General features: G+C 42.6%; 1 long non-coding RNA gene across 1 annotated transcript; it reads left to right on the forward strand.

Moving 5' to 3' along the window:
- Window positions 1-3,637: 3,637 nt before the first annotated feature.
- On the forward strand, window positions 3,638-6,917 carry LOC132077858 (uncharacterized). The gene is made up of 3 exons (XR_009419124.1): window positions 3,638-3,815; window positions 4,032-4,273; window positions 6,847-6,917. It is a non-coding gene; the product is annotated as an uncharacterized LOC132077858 (long non-coding RNA).
- Window positions 6,918-8,366: the final 1,449 nt, after the last annotated feature.

Genomic DNA, 8,366 nt, shown 5'->3' on the forward strand with positions numbered 1-8,366 from the left:
GTTTCCCCCTAATTGAAGCTTTGTGTGACAGTAGAAGCCCCCAAAGTGCCACCATCTGTTGTGGGGGAGAGCAGAGTGGGAATAAAACACCCTCTGGGCAAAGTTTGGGAATGATCTCAATGTTATTTGTGACCTTACTGTAAATCCCATTTGTTTTGAGAGTCACTGACCTTGAAATTGGGAAAATTTGGGACGTGGTGCAAGCCTGGTAACCCTCATGGATGAGCATTTTGTGTAGGAAATGTTCTCATGCCACGTTTTCCAGAAAACATTGCATATATAAAAACGATAAAGTGATTTTTTTTTTCCTGTGTAATAAAATATTTCTGTCATTTTAAAGTTCCCAGGGGGAAAAGTATGGAAATTGTTCTCCAATAATAAGTTTGCCATTTTGCTTTATTTGGGGAATGACAACACTGAGTAATCACAGAACACTATTTACAAAATTAAACCAACACCAGTGCCTGCAATTCAAAGAATTAATAAATCCACACAGTAAAAAAAAAAAACCCAAACAAATTAGAGGGAATTAATTTGTTTGACAAGAATGTTATTTTTGTTTTGTAGTAAATATATTTATATATAAAATATAATGTATATATAATATATATAATATAATGCATATCTATAATATATAATATATATTATATACAATATTATATATAATATATTACATATAATTATATATAGCATATATAATTATATATAGTATAATGTTTCTATTATTCAGTACAAACTGAATAATAAAATGGAAAAAACATGAGTTTGGAGTTATTTGGCTGAGAATAATTTGAATAATTATAATTTCCAATAATTTGAGACTGGAAGAGAGAATGTAGGAGGAGGAAGAGGAAAGGAAAAAAACCAGTATTTGAAATTAAATCCCAGCTTAAATTGGTGGATTCTTGCAGGATGAGCTGCATGAGGTTACAGGTGTGTGATTTTTTTAATTCTTTGCTGTATTTCCCTCCTAATCCTTTCCATCATCTCCTAGTTTTAGGCAGGATGTGGTGATGGAGGGTTTTTCTTCAGTGTGAGATTAAAACTTTGTGTTTTGCATTTTTGGTGCTCCTTGGTAGAGGGAAAATGGGAGCAGTGAGGGATAAGCTGCACCCCTGGAACTCTGAGAAGGTTTTTGGTTCCTCCCCTTTTTGAGGAGAACAAGTAGAAATTGGGTGATTTGGTAAAATGGTAATTAAATTTTGGTAATTTGGTAATTTATACTATAAAATACATTTCTTTCTGTGTATTTTGGTGAGGACTGTGGATTATGACCATTGTGAAAGTCAGGACACTGCACATCCCGAGGTTTTAATGAAGTATTTTCTGTGTGCTGATTTTCATGTCCTCTTCCTAATAAATGCAAATATCTGGAATTTGTTTCTTATCCAGGCTTAGCAAGGGAGGCATTAACATTTCCCTGCATGGCTGGAGCCACACACATGCACCAATTCCCGCCTGGATTATTGCTCCCAGTTTTCCAGGGGTGTTTTTCTCTGCTTGCATTTCATGAAGCTCAAATCCCCTCCAGACTGAGGCACTTTGTGTGCCCACATCCAGAGGTCCTTGATGAGGAATTGCTTTAGAACTTTGCTTGAGAACTTGGGAATTTCTTACAATCGGAGTTTTTATTCCTCACTTCTTTTATTTTGTATTTTTTTCCCCATTTGCTCTACTTAAAATTGGCGCAACTCAGCACTTTCCTCAAGTTTTTTACCGACTGTGGACACCAAGATTTACAATATCACCGGACCAAAAGGCAGAATTATTTCTCTCCTGACTATTTGGATGTTGCCATCCAACAATTCAGTGAGTGGGGCTAAAACCCTGCCAGCTGCTCTTCAGGACAGCCTGGGAGTGCTGCAGGCTGAGGTTAACTGGAGTAGCTTTTCTCTCTTTCCTGATTTTAATCAATGCCTCGGGGCATTGCATTGGGTTCAGTCAAGCTGCAGACAAAATGCGATGCACCGCGAACCTCCCAAGTCTGTGCACAAAGTTTCCTCATAAAATATGCATGCAGAACACAGAGCTGTAATGATAATGATCCTCTCTAGGTTATTCCATAAAAAATTCAGCATTTTAGGGTCTGTAGGCTTTGATTTTGAGGTTTTTTTTCTTGTGAGGAGTTCCAAGGATTTTCCTTTTGTATTTGTTTATTTTTAATGAACTTCCCATTAGCATATGAAAGTCATATTAACATCCACTGTGCTGAGCACTCACTTTAGATTTCTTTCCACTGCTGGGACTTATTTAGCAGGGAAAAATGTGTAACAAAGGCCTGCAGATGGCATTCTTGGTCAGCTTTAAACCCAGTCCTTTGTGTGCTGATGTGGGAGATAAATTGGGATTTGGGATGCTGCCTTTCCCGTGCGCATTCTGCCTGGAATCCATCTGGGGCCCCGGCGCTCCCTGAGAGCCTGAGGCTGATAAGAGGAGCAGGGAGCTCTCCTGATAACTCCTGCAGTGATTTCTGTGATTTCTGCTGCTGCTGGGGCTGACACCGACATCATCTGGAGTAAAATGCGAGCTCCCTGCTCGAGCCTGGGGCACCCAGGCAGAGCTGCTGCTCCTCTGCTCCAGCTACTTTTATTTTATTTTTTTCCCCCCCCAAAGAATGCTTGGTGTTTTGGGTTTTTTTTGGGGGGGGGGGGGGGGGGTTTGGCGCTTTTTTTTTTTTTTTTTTTCTTTTTTTTTCTTTTCCAGGTAGCAGAAGCGTTATTTCTAGGAAATAGGAAATATGGCTGTTTTCTGTCTGCACTCCCAAATTTCCAGCACAGTCACTAAACAGACCGGAGGAGGAATCTGGAAGGAGGATTTCAAATCTGAGGGTTTGGAAAGGGAAAACCCTTCCCAAGTGAGGGGCAGGATTGTGCAGGGGAGTGGGGATGCAGCAGGTGTGGGATGATGAAGTCATTTTGGTTGGAAAAGTCCTCCAAGAGGAGTCCAGCCTTTGACCAAATACTACAATTCCCACCAAACCACATCACAAAGTGCCCCTGTGAGAGCCAATTCCACATTATTTTTCCCCAAAACGCTCCATCTACGGGCAGTGCTCTGTGGAACTGTTGCTTGTGGAGGATTTAACTGGGAAGTGAATGGTTTTCCCAAACATTTGGAACTTCTTTCTGGCAAAAAAAAAAGATATTTTAGCCTGACACTTGCCATAGTTCAACAGCTTCCAGGGAACATCCCTGTCATGTTTATTTTCCAGTGATGATAACACAGGCCCTGTTTCTCTTCCTAAACTCTCAGATTGGTGGATTCAGATTTATAACTAAAATCAAACTCCCAGTTGTCCATAAATTGATTTCTGTATGGTAGGAACTGTTTGTGTGTGCATTTTGGGAGCTGGCTCCTAATTCCCTTGGACATCCCATTTGTAGGGCTCAGCTGGTGCCAGGCCAACAGCAAACTCCATGTGTGGAAATAAAAATGCCTTAACATGACAACAGAGGTAACCCTGAGTAGGAGAGAAATGATAAGAAATATTCCTTTATTAGCTGAAGCCACAGGCAGAGTGAAATGTCCTTAATGGACAGACACAGCAGGATGAGATTGGGTTAGGATGAGCTACAGTTTGAGTAATTTTGTGGGATATGATTGACTTCCTTTGAGGGTTTCTTTCGTGGCTTCTCTTCAGGAGCACTCGTTTTCATTGTCAGCTGAGCTGAGCAGCAGTGCTGAGGGGACTGTGCAAGGTCACCGTGGGCTGTGCTGGGAGACAAAGGAGGAAAAGGCACAAACAGAGCCAGCTTTAGGCCTGGGATGTGCCTGGCACTGAGACCTGGGCAAAACCTCCAGGAGGAGAAGAGAGGGTGAGTCTGGAAGGACCCTAAATCCCATCTAATTCCAAAGGGAATTGGGGCACCTCCCACTGTCCCAGGGTGCTCCAAACCCCAATGTCCAACCTGGCCTTGGGCAGTTCCAGGGATCCAGGGGCAGCCACAGCTGCTCTGGGAATCTGTGCCAAGGCCTTCCCACCCTCACAGTAAATTAATATGAATATAAGGACATGAATTTTCTGCTTTTAGGTGATTCTGTGGATGTTTCATCAGATTTATAGAAGAACCTGCCCTCTCAGCTCTTAGGGATGAGTGTTCTGAGAAAATGATGCAGCTGGGATGGAGGTGGAGTTTTCTGTTCAAACGTGGTGATTTTGGGAGCCCAAGGGAAAGAGATTTCCACTGAAGGGCAGGCCAAGCCCTGGATGGCTGAGCAGCACTGCCTGGCACCTCTCCATCCTCAGGGATGAGCTGCTGCACTCACCTAACAGGTAAGGAGAGGATAAGAAAGAAGAAAAAAATATTTATTCCAATTTTTTTCTAAATTTTCCTAAAGGAGTGTATTTTTTAACCAGCCCTGCCAGATTAAGCTGAGACCATTTTTTCCATATTTCCTCAGTCTTTTCTGTCCTGTGATCTGTATTCTGGGAATATCAGAGGCACGCAGCCGAGATCACAAGATGGAATGTTTGGGATATCAGGGCAGGAATGATAATGCAGTGCCTTTTTACTTCTCATTTCCATCTCAGATCCAGCTCTGTGTCACATTAAAGAGGGGTTCTGAGAGCTGAACTGGGACGTTGCTGTCCTTCCCAAGGTTACAGACCAGTGCTGGAACACAAAGAAACACAAAATTGTTTAACTAGAGGAAAGAAGTTTCACTTTCCTTGGGCTTGTTTTCCACTCAGTCCTGTCACTGGTTTATCAGGAACAAAATCTATTCCAAACACATGCTGGAATAAACAGCACACACAGCTCAGCTCTGATGGGTGCTCCATACAGAGCTGTCGGAGCTGGATGAGTTCACACTTTCTTTATTTATTTTTTGGCAATTCAAATGCAAAGCCCAGGAGTCAGGGACATCATGGAGACTTGTGACATTCAGTGCCTGACACTGAATTTTTTAAAAAAAACCACCCAAAAATGTGTTGCTTTCATTCACACAGTGACTCCTGCAGTCATTCCTTGCCTCTGGCAGATTTAATATTTGGGCAGATAAACTGTAATAAATATTCTGATAGTTAATAATCATTTTGGGGCAAAAGCCACGTTCAGCTCATATTGAATCTTATCAAATGACTTTTGTTGACTCAGTGGCAGCACTGAGACCTCAGTAACTGCTCAGACTAATCCAATCAGATTATTAATTCTTTGGAGAACAACGATTTAATTTTTTATCTGCCCTGACTGAGTAAAAGCTCCTCGTGCAGCGAGGAGAAAGGAGCTGGGGGTCTCTGGAACAATTGTGTTCTGTGGCACAGGGCAGGGGGTGGAACTGGAGGGGTTTTGAGTCTCTTCCACCCCAAGCCAGTCTGGGATTCAGAGCTGCCTTTGCCCTGGAGCGTGTGAGTAAAGAGAATTACTGAGTGCAGAGAAATGCTGTCTGTGCTGATCTGGGCTTTGTGCAGATCCCCTGGAGCCGTTCCTGTGTCTCAGAAAGGACTGAAATCCACTTTTCCTGCTGTTAACATGGGTATAGTGATTCCTGCCAGCAGCTCCTATCTGTGCAAACAGCACAATCCACACAGGACAACATTCCTCCTTACACTGGAGACATTTTAAACTCTGAGCTCCACAGTATAAGAAATATAAAATAATTTACTAAACAAGCCTGGTATTCCATGTGTTAACAGAACATTTTCATGGAAACCCTTGGTAGGGAATGAGGGCCTGTATTAAATGAAGTTTAAATAAAACATGAGCTAGAAAGAGTGTGTGGAAATTCTGGAAAAAATACCTGTGGGATGCTGATCAGCCAACACATTTCAGAGTAGCTGTGCCAGGAGTTTTATGTCCCAGACAGTGTTGGAGATATAAAACCCCATCAAGGAAGAAAAAAGATGATGAATTTTTAAAAGTCTGGGTACTAAGTCTCATATTATTATCAACTTAATTGTGTACTAAAAGGAAGGAGCAAATTCGGGTCAGAACTTACAGCCATCATTTCAGCTGATAGGAACATAAAAACTTTAAAGAGCGGTGGCATCAGAAGAACAAAGCTGATAAAAGGAATTTCTGGGTAATTTCTCAGCTTTGAAACCTTCCTGAGGTCAGCAAGGGTTTTGTCAGTGCTTTCAGCGGCAAAGGAAGGGGCTCCAAACTGTGGGACAGAGCCACCAACAATGCCCAAATGCACCTGAAAAAGGAAAATGTTAGGTTTACTTTTTGTTCCCAGTCCTTTGGATGGTGTTGAGAACGGACAAGACCAAACTTCTCATGGACAGGGCTTCAATGAGATTAAGAGAATTTATTTTCTATTTCAGTTTTCTGGTGTTGTCACCCCCCTAGTTTTGTCACTGTGCAGCCCCAAACTTCTGTTAATGGTGATTAACAGAAGTTTGGGGCTGGAGATTAACTGGAGATTTTTGGCAACCTGAGGATACCTGAGGCCATGAGGGCAATTTAGAGCATTGCTACAAGCAGAGTGAAAATACAATTGTTTTTATATATATACCAGGAAAGGGTGGGTGAAATCTATTCCAATCTTTTCCATGATGGCAGCACGAAGACCAAAAGCAGAGCATCCAGGATTTCCTAACCCGGCCATAACACCAACTCCCCCTTTTTTTAGTGGGGTAAAAGCCGTTTTGTTGCTTTTACCCTCTGCTGAAAAAACTGCAGCAAACTCCAAATTCTGAAGTAAAGCCAGTGATGTGTAAAACAAGCGGTGGAGATTTATCATTCTGCTGCTACTTGTTGACCTCAGCTCCATTTCCCTTATCTTTAATAACAAAGTGATTTTGCATTCCCGAAGTTGTTTTCACCACTGCTGGGCCGCGAGGAGGCCGCAGCGAACAAAACAAGCTGTGCACAGGAGTAGTTCCAATATTTTCTTCTCTTTCAGGTGGCATTTGAATTGCCAGGGTGGATAATGGCATCCAGGATTTCCTAACCAGGCCGTAACACCAACTCCCCCTTTTTTAGGGGGTAAAAGCAGTTTTGCTGCTTTTTCTCCCCCCCCCCCCCCCCAAAAAAAAATTGCAGCAAACTTCAAATTCTGCAGTAAAGCCAGTGATATGTAAAACAAGCTGTGGAGATTCATCATGCTGCTGCTACTTGTTGACCTCAGCTCCATTTCCCTTATCTTTAATACAAGAGTGATTCTGAATTCCCGGAGTCGCTTTCGCCACTGCTGGGCCGCGAGGAGGCCGCGGCGAACAAAACAAGCTGTGCACAGGAGTAGTTCCAATATTTTCCTCTCTTTCAAGTGGAATTTGAGTTGCCAGGGTGGATAACGGCATCCAGGATTTCCTAACCAGGCCATAACAGCAACTCCCCTTTTTTTAGCGGGGTAAAAGCAGTTTTGCTGCTTTTTCCCTCGTAAAAAAATTGCAGCACACTCCAAATTCTGCAGTAAAGCCAGTGATATGTAAAACAAGCTGTGGAGATTCATCATGCTGCTACTACTTGTTGACCTCAGCTCCATTTCCCTTATCTTTGATAGAAGAGTGATTTTGTATTCCTGGAGTCGCTTTCGCGACTGCTGGCTCTGGGCCGCGAGGAGGCCGCGGTGAACAAAACAAGCTGTGCACAGGAGTATTTGCAATGTTTTCCTCTCTTTCAGGTGGCATTTGGGTTGCCAGGGTGGATAATGGCAGGCTGTGACACGTGTCAGCCCTGGGTGACAGCAGCGTGAGGAAGGGGTTTGGGGTGGGGAGGGAATAAATGCGGGAATCGACGGCTCCTGCCGGCCCCGCTGAACCGTGCAGGCCCCCGTGCCTGGCAATTCCATGTTTTATGCAAAAGTGCAAACTCTCCTGGAATGTGTTAAGGAGTCTGTGCTCAAAAGCATTTACAGAGAGAGGGGAAGGAAATGTGGAGAGAACAGAGCAGGGAGCAAAGTCTGAATGGCTGCTTTGAGTAGCTGCTCACAACTTCATGAGGTATTTGCTTCTTAAAGACTCCAGCTCCATATTTTGGTGCTAAAAGCATCATTTAATGCAGTTATGGACTGATGACATTATCCCTCTTTACAGGTTGGGATGTTGTTCCATTGGTGAGGAAAAAAGGGATTTTTTTCTTAATTTTTTTCTTAGTAACATGAAGAAAATGTGGTAAAAATGGCCTTTCTTAGTTGGCCTCATCCTGCAGTGTAATTTATGTGATTTCCTCTCTTGCAATTGCATAAACCTACTGAGAGCTCAGACCCTGCTTCTCTCCCTTGCTCTAAAAAGCCACTTTTGTCATCCTGCATTTCAGTTCTGAAATGTGATATTCTTTTCAAGGTCTCGAAGAATGAAATGAGAGCCCCAATTTTACAGTTGCAAGTAACTGAGTGCAAATTTGCTGACTTGTTTTATTACTTTGAAATGTTTGATATCTGAAAATCAGGGAGTTAAATGCCTGTAGTGTAGTTATGGGTTT

Source organism: Ammospiza nelsoni, chromosome 10, assembly GCF_027579445.1.
Source record: "Ammospiza nelsoni isolate bAmmNel1 chromosome 10, bAmmNel1.pri, whole genome shotgun sequence".
In the NCBI taxonomy this organism is placed as follows: domain Eukaryota; kingdom Metazoa; phylum Chordata; class Aves; order Passeriformes; family Passerellidae; genus Ammospiza; species Ammospiza nelsoni.